Genomic DNA, 20,889 nt, shown 5'->3' on the forward strand with positions numbered 1-20,889 from the left:
ATTCCAGAAAGCAATAAGCAATGTGCTGCTTGACTCTAATGTCTGTTCCACAGTAAGGTATCCAGCTAAAATGAAAAGCTTATACAAAACAATCAGTTGTGATATTGCCAAGCCTTTATCCCTAGATAGGTAAAGGAAGAAACTCTTAATGAGGTTGAAATGATATAGGGGTGTGGAAAAAGGTGTTTTTCATCATTTTTTAAAGCCAGTACCAATTGAATGTAAGATCTTTGCACTCTACATGGACCTAAACTCTTAGGGAAGTCAATTAAATTTTCACCTTAATATACATATGGAGTTATAAGTTAACAGGCTTCTTATTTCACCTGACTTACTCAAGTTTAAACGTTTCTATATCTATGTTGATTGTGTTGTATGACTTAGGAGAACAAACAGTCTTCAAAACAGGTCAACCAACTGCATCTTACAAAGCACTCTATTTTCAAATTATTTTAATGACAGTAACACTAATACTACTAATAGCTTTCGTACTATTTTCAGCCGCAATGGTTTCACAGCACTGCTAAGTTTTGTCAGTGCCTATCTACTTTATTTCTGCTTCAACTCTATGAATATGATTTAAATTATTTAAACTCCAAAGACATTCATTTCAGTATTGAAAATTACCCTGAAAAGGAACACATAAGTACAAAGACAATTCTTTAAAATAAGTTTGAAAAGAGTTGAATGCTGACCCAGCGTCAAATACCAAATTTTCGTACCCAAACTGGTATTGAGTTGATCTCAGCTTCAGGTATGTATTGATATTTGTTCACATAGATACTGAGATTACTGTCCAGTTCTCCCTTCTTTGCTTGTGAAAGCTTGTCCTGGCTGATCTCTGTATTCCATTAGATGCCTGGACCTTTGCCTTTTGGCTGCAGCTGGAGGATTATCTTCTTGCTTCTAGGTCTCCATTGGTGGCTCCATGATTCTCTAATTCAAGAAAACTCCACACAGTAAGACATCCTCATAGCCATTATATTATTATCTACACCTTTTTTTGTGAATTTTGAACTTTTAATCCTAACTGTATTTAGGAGTACTTTTGTAAACAGACAAATTCACTCTAAAGTCTAAGTAAATCCTGGGTCCAATTAATTTTTTAGTCAAACTGAAGGAGGATTTACTTCTTGAAGTACAGAACTGGAAATCCTTTTGGGTAGTTCATGTAGTTTATTTTCCTTGGATAGTTGAAGGATATACTGCTGTCAATGAATGAACCATATGCCTATGTCTTAAGTATTCAGATTCCTTTTTTAAAATTTATTTTTAACTGAAGAATAATTGCTTTACAGAATTTTGTTGTTTTCTGTCAAACATCAACATGAATCAGCCATAGATGTACATATGTCCCCTCCCTCTTGAACCTAATCCCCTTTAGCCTCTAGGAGAGTCAGAGACACTGCTTAAAATAGTGCTCTTGGAGCAGGGTGTTGATTAAGGGAGATAAAAGAGATGGTATTCTCAGTTAATATACCTCTTAGTGCCTGCGGATAAGGATAAGTAAGCAGACTGATGGCTAGACATTAAGGCAGAGGGAACATTTACAAGCTATATGAAGTATCCAAAATATGAAAAGATGAGGTCTATTTTTTGATGGGTTCAGCCTTCAGCCTATCGGTAAACAATGCTGAGGCTAGACTGGCCCTCATGGTTCTTATTCTGACTGCAAGATACCCTCCGATATAACCATTAGGAAACTTTAAGAAAAGGAAAAAAGGCTTATCACTTACAAGTCCTGGGACCTGCACAGTTTTCCTGGGGCCACACAGCAAGACTGAAGCAGAGACGGACAGAGGGTTTGGGCCTGGGTTCCATGTTTATTGGTTTTACTTGGGTCAAGTGTTGAGGCCGAGAGTTTCACATGCTCACTATTTATTGGTAAATTTATAACATATGAGTAGGAATTTAAAGCACAGGAAGAGAAAAACAAGTGGTCTAAATGATCATTATTGAACTCAGCCAAGATACTTAAAGAGGCCTTGGGATTCAGGGAGGGGTGGCCTGGCTCTTTATCTAGACCCAAGGTTGGCAACATGTTTATTTAACATGGTCATCTTTGAACTACATGCCTGGGTAATCAAAGCTTAAATCAGGAAATTTCATTTAAAAAAAAAATTGAAAGAAAACCTATCTGTCAGGGCTTACACTACAAGGTCAAAGAAAAAGTGAAAAAGAAGAGTTGAAAATTACAGGGTAAGGTTGAAAAAGCAGTAAATCAGATTTAGACACAGATATTCCAGGGCACCAATTCAGAACCCCAGAAAGAGAGGGATGTGTACCTTGGGATAACTTTTAGAGGTGAATCCCTCAGAATATATTCTGAATCTGACAGAAGTTTTAACTTAGTTAAAAAAAATAAATCAGGTTTATTAAATGTCTCCACCCTCTTTTTTTTTAAACTTTATATTATATATTGGAGTAATAGAAGGTCTCCACTTTCTTTATGAAACTGTTAAAGGTGGCTGGCCTTTTTTTGATATCATTCATTTTCATGGAGGTGGGATATGGGTTCTATTTCAACAGAAATTTTTGGTCACTGGCACCCTCCGTGTCCAATGAAATCAAGAAAGTAAATCAAGGCAGTTGTGTTATAGGGAGATGGTCTATCCTACTCACTAGCACTTCCTGTTGTGGGACATCTCCTTGTCCAGAACTATACAGGCAGCTAAGTCCAGAACTCTGACAGTTACTCTGTTAAGTATCTATTAAGTGGCCACATGATTGACATTTATTACTCAGAACTTCTCTGTCACTACTTAGCATATCTTGCACTTTGAGGAAGTGAATTTTGTCTCAATACTTGAATTATTTCCAACACAGAAACTTCAATGGACAGCCATGGTGAACGCTCCAAGAAAATGCCTATAGAATATAAAGCAGGTGACTCATTGCAAGAATGTAAATTATAGATGTGAATGGAGCATTGTGTGCTTAAATCTTCTCAGTGGCAAGTGATTGAGATGTGGAGGAGAGATGCACAGTGAGTGTCATTATGGGTTTGTCTGACATGTTCAAGTTTTGGAAAATAATTGAAACAGACACCAAAGCTCTAGTATGGCCTTAGTCTTGGTGTACAGGTGGATCATGTCAATTCTTTTTACTTCAGAGTAAGAAAGTTTTTAAAAGACTAGATTGCAAGGTAAGCAGATTTTGCTTTCAGACAAATGCTTACAGGTTCTTACAACTCTGCCCCACTTGACATAGTCCATCTAGAAAGGATTGTTCCTTTTGAGTAAGGTTTCTTATGGACCATATTTGAGAAGTATGAGAGTTATAAAGTGCAATGAGTACTGCAAATACAGAAAACCATATTCTAATCATATGGGAAGATGAATAGTAAAATGGAATATGAAAAGGAAATAGTTGAATCGTCTCTGTTGGGCTCACCCAAGCTGGCCTACAAGCCCTGTACTTGCCCAGCCTCAGACTGAAGAAAGAGCCCAGAATCAGTGACAGAGACATCAACGGTTTAACAGATAGGGGATCTTACACATCTGAAGTGAGATCCTGGAGGGGCATCCCACCACATGCAGCAGATTGCAGGCAGGACACAGCAGCAATCTTCACTGTAGATGGTGGGGTTGGGGGTGGGAGGGTTACAGAGGGAATCGACATCAGGTTGGCTGGACTCATCAGTTACCAGGGAAATCAGTAAAAATCATGTCAATGACCCTCACTGCTCCTTTGATAAACTATTACTGTAGAATTAGTTTTGGTCTAACGATTAGAATAATCACTAGCTGGGGGCAGAGGCAAATACATAGCATTTACATTAGGCCCTATGTTTAAGTATTCCTGGTGGCTCAGTGGTAAAGAACCCGCCTACCAAAGCAGGAGATGCAAGTTTGACCCCTGGATGGGGAAGATCCCCTGGAGAAAGAAAGGTTAACGTACTCCAGTATTCTTGCTTGGAAAATCCCATCAACAGAGGAGTATGGTGGGCTACCTTTGGGTCACAAAAAAGTCGGGCACAACTTAGACACTAAAACAACAGCAGCAACCTATGATAAAGAGGGAAGATGTGTCATTTGAGCATGGTGTAGGGGAAGCAGGGACTGATTAAACAGGGACAGACAGAGACCAAGAGAATCTCTGCCTTGGGTGGCCTGTAACAGAGAGACATACTGTTCCTTTTGTTTCGAGCTAATCGCTTCAGAATGAATGCTTCTCTGTGGATCTGAAGTTACTGCTCTTGGAGTCAGTTGCAGGCATGCAAATGTATAGATGAAAGTGAATAATGCAGGCTTCTTCTCTCTAATATACAAAATATGGGTGAGTTGGGATTTTAAATCCATGGCGGGAGATTCAGTAATCTAGCCCTAGTTTATTTGGCAAAATTATAGTTATTAAAGGATGTAAAATCCCCAGTAGTTAGAGAAGCACCAGAAACTGATCTTGTCTCCTGTTATCTGGGTTTCCAAGGTAATGGAAGTAGAGGAAGAATCAGGAAGACACAGAAAGAAAAAAAATTTACATTGTGCCTAATCATCTCCATTGGAGTTGGTGATAGACAGGGAAGCCTGGCGTGCTGCGTCCATGATGTTGCAAAGAGTCGGACACGACTGAGCAACTGAACTGAACTGCTGAACTGAACGGAATCATCTTTGTAAGTGCTTTTTTTTTTTTTTTTTAGGTTCATTACTCTACTCTGCCAGTGTCAGGAATTTCGTAGACAAGACTGGTATCTCTCATAAATTATGCTCTCGCCTTAAAAAACTTAAGTAGCTAAAACTTTTTGGAAGATAAATTCTGATACCTATAACAAAATTGTTAAATAGTAAAACACTCTAGAGGTACAAATTTGAGAGTTTGGTATCTCAGCTGCTACTGTGTTGGGTTAGAGAGAAGTGATATAGGAAATACTTAAAAAATAGTTGGGAATGATTATAAAGCAAATAACTTTAAAAAATACTTATAAATGGGAAACTCTCCTCTTGAGAATTCTGAAACCAATATTTTTTCCTGTTTCTGTGGAGAACCAGAGAGGAGTATGAGTCCTTTCCATTTTGCAGCAAGTAAAAGAGAGTCTTATAATCTGAAGTTGCTATTCTTATTCAAATCTTCATATTCTTACACAGAAACAAAAATAGTTAGACCCTTGAAAATATTTTGTCTTTAAAAAGTCAAACCTATAAGCACTTGTAACAGAAACTAACCAATCTTAGAATATATGTTGGTATATATTTTCTAATGCAAGGAAGTTATGAATCTTATTTGAACTTCTGAGGATACAGTTGAAGATAAATGAGTACCACAGCAAGGATAATAAGGGAAAAAGTAATTTCCCATATGTAGCCAATGCAGGGATCCTCATCGATGCAGTAGTGAAGAGAGATTTGTGGTTGTCTCTGAATTCCCTACTGCATGTTTATTGTAACTTATTAGGGTTAGCGTGTGAGCATACATGCATTTGTATATCCAGATATATGCTGGCATTTTCTATTTCTGTGTTTATGGTTGATTCTTTCATGAATTTAGTTTTTCTTAACTAATAAGTTCTGTTTATAAAGACCTAATTTAGAGTCCTTTAAGTAGATATGCTGCTAAGTCATTTCAGTCGTGTCTGACTCTGTGTGACCCCATAGACGGCAGCCCACCAGGCTTCCCCATCCCTGGGATTTTCCAGGCAAGAACACTGGAGTGGGTTGCCATTTCCTTCTCTAATGCATGAAAGTGAAAAGTGAAAGTGAAGTCGCTCAGTCGTGTCCAACCCTTAGCGACCCCATGGACTGCAGCATCCCAGGCTCCTCCGTCCATGGGATTTTCCATGCAAAAGTATTGGAGTGGGGTCCCATTGTCTTCTCCGTTAAGTAGATATAGACCTAAATAAAATTATTATTGAAAATTTCACTGTTCAGAATGGACAGACAAAATAAGCATGTTCACTTACAAAATGATAAAACTCATGCACATTCACATGTATGGTGTAATGATTAGTGAACTTTTTTTTCCTAGTTTAATTTTATTTTCTTTTTAAACTTTACAATATTGTATTAGTTTTGCCAAACATGGAAATGAATCCACCACAGGTATACATGTGCTCCCCATCCTGAACCCTCCTCCCTCCTGCCTCCCCATACCATCCCTCTGGGTCGTCCCAGAGTCCCAGCCCCAAGCATCCAGGTGACTCATACAATAAAGAATCTGCCTCTAAAGTGGGAGACCCAAGGTCAATCCTTGGGTCAGGACCATCCCCTAGAGAAGGGAATGGCTATCCACTCCAGTATTCTTGCCTGGAGAATCCCATGGACAGAGGAGCTATTAATAATACTCAAACCAAAGAATTATCAAGTGCAAACTCATCATCCTATGGGGACCTTGAAGCATAATAAAAGCATGAATGCCAAAGAATTGATGATTTTGAATTGTGGTGCTGGAGAAGACTCTTGAGAGGCCCTTGGACTACAAGGAGATCAAGCCAGTCAATCCTAAAGGAAATCGACCCTGAATATTCATTGGAAGGGCTGATGCTGAAGCTGAGGCTCCAATACTTTAACCACCTGATGTGACAAGCTGATTCATTGGAAAAGATGCTGATGCTGGGAAAGATTGAGGGCAGGAGGAGAAGGGGGCAACAGAGGTTGAGATGGCTGGATGGTATTATCAACTCAATGGACATGAATTAGAGCAAACTCTGGGTGATAGTGAAGGTCAGGGAAGCCTGGAATGCTCCAATCCCTGGGTTTGCAAAGAGCCGGGCATGACTGAGAGCCTAAACAGCAACAAAACAATTCATTGAAGAATACCATCACTTATCAGGCAAGAACTAAAACAAGCTCTGTGTGTTGTAAAATGGGGGAGTATGTTAATGGACATCAGCCTTCATGTATCAGCCTCTCTTTCATATTTCTGTATTACATGAGTAAAGTCCTGAGTATGAGACAGCAGAGTATAAATAAATATCAAAGTGTATACTATAAAACGAAGAAGGCAATGGCACCCCACTCCAGTACTCTTGCCTGGAAAATCCCATGGACGGAGGAGCCTGGAAGGCTGCAGTTCATGGGGTCACTAAGAGTTGGACACGACTGAGCAATTTCACTTTCACTTTTCACTTTCATGCATCGGAGAAGGAAATGGCAACCCACTCCAGTGTTCTTGCCTGGAGAATCCCAGGGACGGGGGAGCCTGGTGGACTGCCGTCTATGGGGTTGCACAGAGTTGGACACGACTGAAGTGATTTAGCAGAAGCATACTATAAAAATCATATATTTACATAGAAAAATATTTATTATAAAGTAACTCAAACCATGGCAATGGGCAAAAATGTGTCTTGTTAAACTTTTGGAACATTTTTTTAATAAAGCATTTAAATAAGTGTGCCCACTGAGACTCTAATCCTGCTTGGGTCTCTCTCTAAATCTTGCCTGAATATTTTTTCCCTGCTTGATAACCAATCTTGCTGAAAACAAACTCCAGTGTTTTCTTCCATGAGATCAGTCCTGGTATCAAGGCAGTGTTTAGAGGGAAGTGCAGGCTCAAGGCTTATTTTGAGTGGTAGTTAATGAAAGGTAAGCTAGGTATATGAGCTTCCCTGGTGGTTCAGTGGTAAAGAACACACCTGCCAATGCAGGATATGTGGGTTCAATCTCTGGGTCAGGAAGATCCCCTGGAGAAGGAAATGGCAACCCACTCCAGTATTCTTGCCTGGGAAATCTCATAGACAGAGGAACCTGGCTGGCTGCAGTCTGTGGGGGTCACAAAAGATTCAGACAGGACATAGCAACTAAACAAAGCTAGGTATAGTGGAGACTCATCCAGGACTCACTTTGTATTGGGGGACACTTGGCTGTAATAGAAAGACTGTAGCTATGAATAGATTCAACAGAGATGCTAGAATCTCTACACACTGCAGCGTGTTTGAGGAAAAATTGAGACTGTGACCTTGAGCAGTGGCTTTGCCTAGAACAGGCGCTAAGTGCAGGTAGTACTGAAAATGAAGACTTTTGCTCCTTTTTCTCAGGTCTAAAAGCCTGAGCCAGCATCGTTCATGCTGTACACTTACTTCTCAGATACCTAAGCAAGAATGACAGGTCTAATTTTATTACCCTTACTCTAGCAAAATACCCACTGTCATCTTGTAAGGACAATATGATCAAGTCTCTTGGCTGAAGAATGCATTTCCTCAGCCATAATGTCCCTAAGGCTTCTAAATAAAATAGAAATTCAAACTTTACTTTTCGAAAAAAATCACTATGTTGCATTTCTAAAAATAAGTTTTGTTCAGAAAGAGCTCTCTGTAATGCTAGAGGGAGGCATTCTAGCTGACGTTTCTGGAATATGGCAATAGAGTCTCCTAATTGATGTACAGTCAACAGTCTGGCATTAACTCTAGTCACGGGCAAAATAAAGGTGAGGGAGGGATGATCTGCAACCCAGAGAGGAAAAACAGAGAACAGCAGTGATGAAGGTCTATGGGTCTTCTGGGCCAGACTCAGATGCCTTCAGGGACCAGACAGGTTATGCAAGTTTATGAACAGAGGGTGTAATAGAACGTGGAATGTTAGGGGCTTTGACTCATCGACCACACACATTAGGGGACAAGTACTGGTTAATAAACTACCAGTTTGTGATTCTATATTTACACAGTCTGGAGCAGAGAAAAGTGCTCTCACTTATTGGGACTGTTTCCTTACTGAAGAAAAAGTTGGGAACTAGAGAGAGACAAAAATTCATTTAAAAAATGTTAACATTTCCCCTTTGTTTTTTCACCCAGTGCAAGTCATTAAGTCTTGCTGAGGCAAAGTCAAAAGGGTTTTATCAATTTTTCCCTGTTTTCATCAAAGCAAAGGATCATAATTTTGATGATCAACAGAGACCTGAGAACTTGGTCCTACAATCTATTAAAGAGAAAAAAGAGTGAAATAATGCCATTTGCAGTGACATGGATGGACCGAGAGATTGGCATACTGAGTGAAGTCAGAAAAGAAATAATATATCATATCACTTGTTTGTGAAATCTAAAAAAAAAAAATACAAATGAACTTATATAAAAAACAGAAATATAGGCTTAGAGAATGAATTTATGGTTACCAAGGGGGGGTGTGGGGAAAGGGAGGGATGGTTAGGCAGTTTAGTATTGACATATATATACTGCTATATTTTAAATGGATAACAAACACCTATTGTATAGCACAGAGAACTCTGTTTAATGTTATATAACAACCTAAATGGGATAAGAATTTGAAAAAGAATAGATACATGCATATAAGTAACTGAATCACTTTGCTGTACGTCTGAAACTAACACGATATTGTTAATCAACTGTGTATGTTAGTCTCTCAGTCGCTTTTTGCGACACCATGAGCTGCAGCCCTCCAGGCTCCTCTGTCCATGGGATTTTCCAGGCAAGAATACTGGAGTGAGTTGTCATTTCCTTTTCCAGGGTATCTCCCAGACCCAGGGATTAAGGCCCTGTCACTTGCATAGCTGTCACTCATTAATGAGTGATGGAGAGAAAATTAAGTGTTAGATAAAAATAGGATTTCTAAAATTAAAATAATTCCACAATAAAGTGACATCTATTTATAATTATGAGATTATGATGACTCCTTACAATGAACTAAATTTTAAGCAGCCTTTGATTCAAGTGTGTGTATATATATATATATATAATATATAATATTGCAGAATATATATATTTCAAAGTCATCTTCTATGACTTTGAAATATACATATACATTTTCTACAAAATGTAGGCATACATATAAATACCTAAATAAAAGGCACAAATATTTTTACCCTGAAAATTTTCAGAGTAGATGTGAAAATGTATATAAGTAGGTTTTGAATCTGTTGTCCCTTATAATCACCGCTATTGATACCACCTTTCTGGGAGATGCAGCAAAAATCACCCATTACAACAGAAGAAACCATATAATTCCTAGTACAAAGAACTCTTGTTAAAATATTGTCTTTGCAAAAAATTCTATTGCTAAAACTGAGGAGGGAGATTTTCATCAATCAAAAATAATAACAAATATTCAAACTTAATGTTTCATAAACTGTAGGACCCAAATTGAAAGAATATTTTGGAGATTAAAGGAATGAAATCAGGTTGATGATTTCAGTGTTTTCTGAAAAAGTGAAACATCGATTTCTGATTAAAACTGAATGAGAAAAATGTACAATTTTTGTTTTGTTGAAATACTGTTATCATGTGTCCAGGTGAATAATACTTTTGGAAGGAATTGGGCCAGTTTGCCCTAATCAAAACATTAGAAAATAGCTGAAAATCTGGAAACTTAAAGGTCAAACTTTATTCATTTGAAAGAAGATTTTTTCCTTTCCTTCGAATTATGAAAGTCCTTCTGCATGACGATTCTTTGAATTGATTTATATCCTTTGATATTTCAACCAACAATAAAAGCCATATACACATAAGGCTTAACTAACTGATATCTTTGGAGAATGCGATGGCACCCCACTCCAGTAGTCTTGCCTGGAAAATCCCATGGACGGAGGAACCTGGTAGGCTGCAGTCCATGGGGTCACTAAGAGTCGAACACGACTGAGCGAATTCACTTTCACTTTTCACTTTCATGCATTGGAGAAGGAAATGGCAACCCACTCCAGTGTTCTTGCCTGGAGAATCCCAAGGACGGGGTAGCCTGATGGGCTGCTGTCTATGGGGTCGCACAGAGTCGGACACGACTGAAGCGACTTAGCAGCAGCAGCAGCAACTGATATAAGAATACTTGAGAGGGCCTCAGAAGAACACTGCTACATTCAACCTGAAAAGTTACTTGGTAATCAGGGGTCAATTTGTGTCAGTTGCATTGTTTAATATCCTAAATAAGAAATGTCCACAACTATAGAGTTCTACCCACTCACTTATTCACTCAACAAATACCTATTGTGTACCTACTGTGTGCCAGTGTTGGGCAAGTCTCTGCGAACAACATTCCTGTTCTCTTGGAATAACCCAGTGCAATAAACAGGGCAGATAGGAATGTGTTCTATGAAGAAAAATATAATAAAATAATTAAGGGAGATGACAGGGACTGTGTTGGAGAATGTGTTTTTATATTAGATGGTCAGGGAAGACCGTCTGATAAGGTGACTTTTGAGTAAAGATCTGGAGGAAATAATGGAGTGAACCACCCATCTCTGAGCAGGCACTCTAGGCAGAAAGAAGAGTTAAGTTGCAGTGGTCAGAGATCTGAAGGCAGGAGTGTGCTTTCCATATTTGAAGAAAATAAGGAGAACATTGTAGATGGAATAGAGGAAAAAGAAAGGGGATTGTATTTTTAATACTGGGTTAGGTCATATAGTCCTTTGAAGGTCAAGGTGAGGACTAAATATTAATATGAGTGATATAAGAGACACTGAAGCATTTTAAGCAGAGGAATAACATAATCCAGTTCACAATTTGAGATTAGTAACTTAGAAACCATGTGAAAAACACACATGGGCATGTGAACCAAGAAACTAGGTAAGGAGTTACCTTACCTAGTATAAGTAAGGTAATAATAATAATGTCAATGAGAGGTAATGATGACTTGGATAGGATGTAAGCAAGTAAAGATAGTGAGAAGATAGAGCTGTCTAGATTTGCTGATGGATCAGAAGTGTGGAAAAGTAACCAAAGATGATGGCAAGACTTTGGCTTAGGAAATCAGAATAACAGAGCTGCCATTTACTAAGAATAAGATGGATCTGAAAGTAACAGTTTCAGGAACTGGGGAGAATTAAGAGTTCAGTTTTGGAAATATTAAGTTTGAGATACCTTCTCCATGTGTAAATTTTGAGTAGCCACTTAAGTACACAATTTTGGAAAGTTAGAGACAAAATTAGGAGTTTGTGTTTAAAGATATATGAAACTATGAGACTTGATAAGGTCATATGGAGAATGAGTGTAGAGAGAAATAAGAAGATGTCCTAGAACTAATCCCCAGGGCACTATAACATTTACAGGTTGAGGATATGAGGATGATTCAGCAAAGGAGTCTAAGAAGGAATAACTTCTTAAAGGAAAACCAAGACAATTTTATCCTGGTAGCCAACTGAAAATATTGTTTCAAAGAAGATTAGTAATCAGTTGTTAAATGCAGCTGATTGGTTAAGTAAAATGAAACTTGAAAACTGACCATAACATTTTTGTAGCATACAGCTCATTGGTGACTTCTAATCAGAACACTTTCAGGGGAGAGATGGTGAAGAAAATCTGATAGACTGAAATAAAGACAGAATGAGTTTCACTTCCAGCAAAGATAGAAGATTTACATCCCATTTGAAACAATCAAAAGAAAAAATAAACAGACACAATATGGGACAGTGGATTTTGAGACCAGGCAATGAATGGCAGTGACCATAAAGACATTGGAACAAAGAGGTCATCCTATAGGTACTCCATTTGATTATTTTGAGAGAGTTTCCAGGTTGTAGAACCACAGGGAAAACAAGACATAGCCTTGTAGTAGGGTAACCAATTTGTTCCAATTTGCCTAAGACTTTCTCAATTTTAGCTCAGTTTGTAAAGAATTGGCCTGCAAGGCATGAGATCCCAGTTTGATTCCTAGGTCAGGAAGATCTGCTGGAGGAGGGATAGGCTACCCACTCAGTATTCTTGGGCTTCCCTTGTGGCTTAGCTGGTAAAGAATCTGCTGCAATGCAGAAGACCCGGGCTCGATCCCTGGGTTGGGAAGATCCCCTGGAGAAGGGAAAGGCTACCAACTCTGGTATTCTGGCCTGGAGAATTCCATGGACTGTATAGTCGATGGGGTGACAAAGAGTCAAACATAACTGAGTGACTTTCATTTTCACTTTCTTTCTCAATTTTATTTTAATTTTTGTCTTATGCACTAATTTTTAAATTTTATGTATTTATTTAATAAGAGGATAATTGGTTTACAATGTTGTGTTGGTTTCTGCCTTACAAGAATTTGAATCAGTCATATATATATGGGGATAGATGTATATATATATATACATACATACATATACATAGATGTATATATATATATATATATATATATATATATACATCTATCCCCTCCTTATTGAGCCTCCCTCACTTTCCCCTACCTCATTCTACCCCTCTAGATCATCACAGAGCACTGGGCAGGGCTCCCTGTGTTAAATATGAAAATTTTGCATCGCATGATCCCCTTCCACCCAAATACTGGGATAACTGGTCACTTTACCTAGACAACTCAAACTGGAACTGAGAACCAAGAAACTAAAGAAACTACAGTTCACAAAAATGACCAAAGAGGAAAGAGCAGCACAGGGAAAGAATCACTGTAAACCTGCATAAGGTCATTCCTCAATTTTTCAGCCTAGAGTCTTGATTAAAATACACATGTGAGGAAATTATCTGAGCCTCAGGAAAGAGCTAAGAAGAAAAGGATTATAGGGAACAGTATGTGTCACTTATATAAAACTGTGAATAATGCCTATTTCCATCTTCCAGATTGGAAAATATCTCACTTCCTTACTTCACAGAGTATTATGTGAAGTAGTCATAAGCATCTTGCTTCAGTATTGGGGACGAATTAGCTATAGACAGGCTTCTTTTGTGACTCAGATGATAAAGCATCTGCAGGAGACCTGGGTTCTATCCCTGGGTTGGAAAGATGCCCTGGAGAAGGAAATGGCTATCCACTCCAGTATTCTTGCCTGGAGAATTCTATGAACAGAGGAGTCTGATGGGCTACAGTCCATGGGGTCACAAAAAGTCAGACATGACTGAGCAACTAACACTTTAGCTCTAGACTAAATAATGCTGTGGTTCCAACCTCATGTCTTTGAAAGAGAACCTAAAACAATCAAAGTGTTCCTAACAAATTATCTACATTCCAAAACAAGGCTGAAGAAGACTTATAGGAACGCAAAAATATATGTAACACCCACTGAAGCAAAATTCACAATAAATGATGCATTTTCATGCACATAAATATTACAACAATGAGGAGAGAGATAGCAAAAGATCCAGGAATGACATAATTGCTAAAACTAGTAGATAAAGATATTAAAACAATTTTTAACTGCATTTTAGATAAAATACATAAAAAGTTGCAAATCAAATTTCTATAGATGAAAACTACAATGTATGTGATAAAAAGTACATGGAGTGAATTAAAGATTAAATATTATAGAAGAAAAGGTTAATGAACTTGAAGACATAGGAGGAGAAACTATCCAAAGGGAAACACAGAAATAAAACAAGAATTTACAATTTTAGAACAGATAATTCTATTAGTACCAGAGAGCTGAGCATTCAGAATATAAGAGACATGATAGGAGGATGTAATAAGGAAAAGGAGATCAAATCCATATGCCTTAGAGAGGACATGTCCATAGGGTCAAGTCCTGAATGGAAGGGTAAAATAAAATTATTAAATAAACTTGAGTGCTTCACTGTAATAAATGCCAAGAATCTCTCTTTACATTTTATTTTATATTTTGCATTTTATTTTTTAATTAGATGTCTAAGCTCTTACACTAGGGTTTTTACAAGCTGGTGAACACTGACAAATGATATCTCCCACATAACTCTAACCACACTTTCCCAGACACTATAAACATATGGTTGAACATTACTATGCATCATTATTTTATCAGTTAAAAATAAAGCAAGTGACCAAGTATCTAAATATTAGGTTATATAACACAAAAGATATACACATTATTTGATGTCTACTCAAGCGGAGAAGGCAATGGCACCCCACTCCAGTACTCTTGCATGGAAAATCCCATGAAGGGAGGAGCCTGGTTGGCTGCAGTCCATGGGGTCACGAAGAGTCGGACACGACTGAGCAACTTCACTTTCACTTTTCACTTTCATGCACTGGAGAAGGAAATGGCAACCCACTCCAGTGTTCTTGCCTGGAGAATCCCAGGGACGGGGGAGCCTGGTGGGCTGCCATCTATGGGGTCGCACAGAGTCAGACATGACTGAAGTGACTTAGCAGCAGCAGCAGCAGCAGCAATTACTGGAAAACTCTTTTTTTTTTTTGCAAGAGAGATTGGGAGGAGAGGGGGAAAAATTTACACTTCAAAGAAAAGTAATAGTTGGTAAAAAACTTCTAGTGTTTTAGGAAAATTATGACTATCAGAAATTTAATAATTGGAAATTATTTTAGGTATGATAAAGCATCTCTACCTTTTAAAAATATTCATCAGATTAAAGCACATATGCTATATGTTCTATAATAAAACAAAGGTAACATTTTATGAAAAATATTTAATATCCTTTCCAATTTTTTTTCAAATCCCTACTGTTAATTAAGTTGTGTTATAAAATATGAAGATTAAGTGTAAAGCTTTTTTGTCTGGAGTCATTAAAGATGTGCTTCTGTACAATGTAGATTTTCAAAATGGAGATTTTCCATAAGAATATAAAAGGAGGTACATATGAAGTTATGAAATAAGTTTTTAAATAACTTCATACACACAGAGGGGCCGATAGGATGGAGACTCAAGGGACAGGATATTTGTACACATATAGCTGATACATGTTGTCATACAGCAGAAGCTAACATGACATTGTTAAATAAACAATGTCATGTTAGTTTATATGCAAAGTACATCATGAGAAACGCTGGACTGGAGGAAGCACAAGCTGGAGTCAAGATTGCTGGGAGAAATATCAATAACCTCAGATATGCAGATGACACCACCCTTATGGCAGAAAGTGAAGAGGAACTAAAAAGCCTCTTGATGAAGGTGAAAGTGGAGAGTGAAAAGGTTGGCTTAAAGCTCAACATTCAGAAAACGAAGATCATGGCATCCAGTCCCATCACTTCATTGGGAAACAGATGGGGAAACAGTGGAAACAGTGTCAGGCTTAATTTTTTGGGCTCCAAAATCACTGCAGATGGTGACTGCAGCCATGAAATTAAAAGACGCTTACTCCTTGGAAGGAAAGTTATGACCAACCTGGATAGCATATTGAAAAGCAGAGACATTACTTTGCCAACAAAGATCCATCTAGCCAAAGCTATGGTTTTTCCAGTGGTCACGTATGGATGTGAAAGTTGGACTGTGAATAAAGCTGAACGCCGAAGAATTGATGCTTTTGAACTGTGGTGTTGGAGAAGACTCTTGAGAGTCCCTTGGACTGCAAGGAGATCCAACCAGTCCATTCTAAAGGAGATTGGTCCTGGGTGTTCTTTGGAAGGAATGATGCTAAAGCTGAAACTCCAAAGAGTTGACTCATTGGAAAAGACTCTGATGCTGGGAGGCATTGGGGGCAAGAGGAGAAGGGGACGACAGAGGATGAGATGGCTGGATGGCATCACTGACTCGTTGGACGTGAGTCTGAGTGAACTCCGGGAGTTGGTGATGGACAGGGAGGCCTGGCGAGCTGTGATTCATGGGGTTGCAAAAAAAAAAAAAAAAAAAAAAAACATAAGTATCATGTTTGGGTATTTTGGCAGCTGATATCCCAAACTTTTTTTTTTTTTTTTCTGGGAAACAGTGTTTACTTTCCATTTTATAACCTGATACGAGACTAACTGTTAGATAGGAGCAGCCCGAAATTTTTATACTTTGGTAAGATTCTGGATGAGAATCAATTTAAAGACAACACAATTCTGCATGATTTCACACTGGCACAAGTAATAGGTACATTTTAAATGCTGCACAATGAGAATCTTTTGTTAAGTATCAAAATAGGCCGACTGTAACTGAGACACAGAGATTATAATTATGCCAAGCTTGTGATTTGGTGAAACTACTTTTCAGACTACTATGGAAGCTTCTCTAAGACTTATTCACTAAACCACTGTGTTGGCTAATAAGAAGGGCAAATTAGGTCCTATCTCAAATTCCACTTTTAAGGCAACATTAGGCATTCTGGTTTTATTGATTACAACAGTTGCTTCTATGGCCATTGGAGTTTTGAAGCACATTCATATTTTAGAACAATACTTCATGTACAAAAGTTCCTTGTTATTAAAATCCCCACCCCCTCTTTTGTTTTATGAACGGCACTGAATCCTCATATTTCATTCTACTTTCAGTTAATATCAGGATGACAAGCACTGGACTCTGCTAAGACCTGCACATTGGTAGCAACACAAAAACCATGTTTCCATGTTTTCACAAAGCTTAATTTTTTAAAATATTTAACCAGTCATGAGCAATCTGGCTAGATGGTGGGACACCATCATCAAAAGGCCATTTGTGAACATGAATGCCTTCTTTATCCACAAGGGCAGTGTTATTCTATTGCAATAAATCCTTACTTCTTAAATTTCTCTACAAAAATTTTTAAGGTTGCATTGGTTAGATTGAATTTAATAGGAAATCTCATGTTCTTGTATGAGACTTCCACAGGATCTGGAAGGTTTATTTAAGCCATGTTAACTTAGTTCAGTTCAGTTCAGTCGCTCAGTCATGACTGACTCTTTGCAATGCCATGGACTGCAGCACATCAGGCTTCCCTGTCCATCACCAACTCCCAGAGCTTGCTCAAACTCATGTCCATCAAGTAACCAACTCATCCTCTGTCTTCATTTTCTTCTTCCATCTTCAATCTTGCCCAGTATCAGGGTCTTTTCCAATGAGTCAGGTGGCCAAAGTATTGGAGTTTCAGCTTCAGCATCAGTCCTTCCAATGAATATTAAGGACTGATTTCCTTTAGGATGCACTGGTTGGATCTCCTTGCAGTCCAAGGGACTCTCAAGTCTTCTCCAACATCACAGTTCAAAAGCATCTGTTCTTCGGTGCTCAGTTTTCTTTATAGTCCAACTCACATCCATACATGACTACTGGAAAAATCAAAGCTTTGACTAGACAGACCTTTGTTGGCAAAGTAATGATTCTGCTTTTTAATATGCTCTCTAGGTTGGTCATAGCTTTTCTTCCAAGGAGCAAGCGTCTTTTAACTTCATGGCTACAGTCACCATTTACAGTGATTTTGGAACCCCAGAAGTAAAGTCTGTCACTGTTTTCATTGTTTCCCCATCTATTTGCCATGAATTGATGGGACTGGATGCCATGATCTTAGTTTTCTGAATACTGAGTTTTAAGCCAGCTTTTTCACTCTCCTCTTTCACTTTCATCAAGAGGCTCTTCAGTTCCTCTTTCCTTTCTGCCCTAACAGTGGTGTCATCTGTGTATCTGAGGTTATTGATATTTCTTCTGGTAATCTTGATTCCAGGTTGTGCTTCATCCAGCCCTCATCCAATAGGGTTATGAAAAAAAATTACAAATTGAAAAAAATAACACAAAGAAACTGGTCTATTTAAATATACTCCATTTGAAATTCTCAGTGCTTTGGGCATGAAGCTGGAAGTAATAGGAAATGAAATGAACTTCCTGACAAGAAGCAGCAATCCTTCAGTCCAGTAATCCTAAGGCAACGGATAGGAAGCACACTGCGTTTTTATTCCATCTTGATTAGAACTCATTGCAAAGATTCTGCAGATTTCAGTTCAATACTTTTTCCAGGTTAGCTTATATTATGGGTGCTTCTTGGTAAACAGTGATGAATTTCTGTATGTCACCTGTCTCCAAAGAGGCTGTGCTGTGCCTGGCAGTAATCTCCACTGCCTGTCAGAAACTCCACAAATGTAACCAAAGAAAGGAATACTCACTGAAGACTGTGGTCTATTCATACAGCTGCACTGTGGGTGGCAGGGCATCAGGCTCTTGCACGGAGAAGTGAAGGGTGTACATGGGGCTGGGCATAGATGTCTCTTAGCAATTTTCTAGACTCTGTTTCCAAGGGGTAGACCAGAACTTCCTGACTGAAAACTCTCTGCTAACTTCCCTTATATCAGAATAAAATCCAGAATTTTTCTCATGCCATATATTGTCTTGGCATTGCTTACCTTTCCATCTTAACTTATCACTCACCTTTACCACATTTGTCCTATGCTCTAGTAATTCAGGTCCCTTGGCATAACCATAAGATACATTCTTTCCTGCATCTGTTCCATTTTTAAAAGGGCTGGTAAGAGTTAAAATATGGATTCTCACAAAAGTCCAAACTCTTTCTAATGTAGCTGCTGCTGCTGCTGCTGCTAAGTCACTTCAGTCGTGTCTGACTCTGTGAAACCCCATAGATGGCAGCTCACCAGGCTCCACCATCCCTGGGATTGTCCAGGCAAGAACACTGGAGTGGGTTGCCATTGCCTTCTCCGTCTAATATATCTAGCTTCTTGCTATTTGAAATCCAACTGTGGTATATAGATAGTTTTAGAGGTCATCCTAAAAGTGATATATCCACTTCTTTGTAGCATCAGTGCAGAAATATAGGGCAGAATATGCCTTTAATTTTGGAGCCATCTGCCTCATTACCAACTCCTAAGAGAGAAGGTCAGTTCGCATGCTACTCTGTGGCCTTTCTACTCAGGGATTATTGAATTCCTGCTGATGATTCTGCTCCAAAGGCTGCTTTCAGCAATGCAGAGGAATCTAGTCGGTGGAATCTTTATTTTTAGAAATGCTAAATTCCCTGTAATCTAAAAATAGCCCCTGACAGTTCTTAACATCTAAGAGCCCCTTGGGTAAAATGTGCCCAAATATATATCATTGAATTTATAGGACCTGCCTAGGAAAATTTCACATGGGTATAAAATTCTAGGGATTGAAGATAAATGAGATAACATATAATATTTTGAGCTCTGTGAACATAAATTGCTATATACATCTAAGGCACAGCAGGATAATAGTAGGAAAAAAGAATAAGAGGAACTTAAAATAACTCATCAAACAGTAAAGCAAGTTTCCTCACTAACTTTCAGTTATACTGATAAGGAAAAACTGAATTTTGATGTTAAAAGACTCATTATCTGGTGGATGGTTTCCCAAGGTTTTCCCTTTGTTTTTCCCATGGATTTGCTATCCATTCTTCTAGTTCATTTAAAAAATGAAGAAGGAAAAACATTCATATTCTCTATATGTTAGGGTCATAGAGTTTCCTAGCCCAACAAGAAAGTCAAGGGGCTATAGGTATTCATTCTTCAGCTACTTGTTTTCTTTCTCCTCCTCCTGTTCTCCTTCAACTGACATCTAGATTCACCGGTAAAACACTGGGACCCCTCCTTCATGTTCATCCTACTTCAGACATTATTTCTGCTCAATGGCATACAGCTAAGATGGGGAGGATATCAGTCCTCTTTTTCCCCATGGCTTTACATTAATCTCATAAACATCACACTTACCCTCGTACTGAGAACTGCACCCATTAACCACATTATACTTCTCACTGCTGTGGTAACACTTTTCTGTAGCATTCTGCACACTGACTCTTGAGTCCTTGATGAAGTAGCACCGACAGGAATGTTCTCTTGCCTCTTCTCATTAGTCCCTCAGAAAGACAGACCAACATCATTTGCTATCATACCATTTCTAAAGGGAGCAGATAACATTTTAAGAAATACAATTACTGTACAATATTAACCTGAAAGTTTTATATTCCACTTCTCCAGGGAGAATGTAACCACACCACAACCCCTCCAGAGTTGCATCTCCTTTCATCCCTGCATGCCTCTGAGATACTCATCTCATATCTATTGCCTCTTTTGCTTCAAGGGAAACCATGGATAGATATGGGCTGCTTGAAACTGTTGAGGTATGGGGATCCTAGTTTTCACAATTTATAGATATAAATGTTGGAAACTTTGTTATTAGCCATGATTCTTCAATATCTTTGTAACCTTGGATTTCTCTTTTGCAAAAATGTAGATTATGCAAACAAACAAACACAACTTTTATATGACTCTCAGTTCAGAGGATATCAATTCTAGTATACTTGAAATTCAGGAAACTTCTACTGGGATACTACTTGCAAATATTTTAATGTCTTCTCCATTAACAACCTCTAAATTACTATCTCTGACATCCAGAACCTGAATCAGTCGTTAACATATCCAAATGAGGAAGTCAAATAAACATATTTACTATTTGCATGGAGAACTACATGCATTA

The 20,889-nt window shown here is 38.3% G+C and overlaps 1 long non-coding RNA gene across 1 annotated transcript in view; it reads right to left on the bottom strand.

Moving 5' to 3' along the window:
• Positions 1–20,302, bottom strand: part of LOC113899532 — a 44,001-nt gene extending 23,699 nt beyond the window's left edge. Inside the window, exon 1 of the long non-coding RNA XR_003512929.1 lies at positions 20,124–20,302. This is a non-coding gene — a long non-coding RNA (uncharacterized LOC113899532). The remainder of the gene's footprint in view (positions 1–20,123) is intronic.
• Between the last annotated feature and the right edge of the window lie 587 nt (positions 20,303–20,889).

This window comes from Bos indicus x Bos taurus, chromosome 10 (genome assembly GCF_003369695.1).
Source record: "Bos indicus x Bos taurus breed Angus x Brahman F1 hybrid chromosome 10, Bos_hybrid_MaternalHap_v2.0, whole genome shotgun sequence".
Taxonomy (NCBI): domain Eukaryota; kingdom Metazoa; phylum Chordata; class Mammalia; order Artiodactyla; family Bovidae; genus Bos; species Bos indicus x Bos taurus.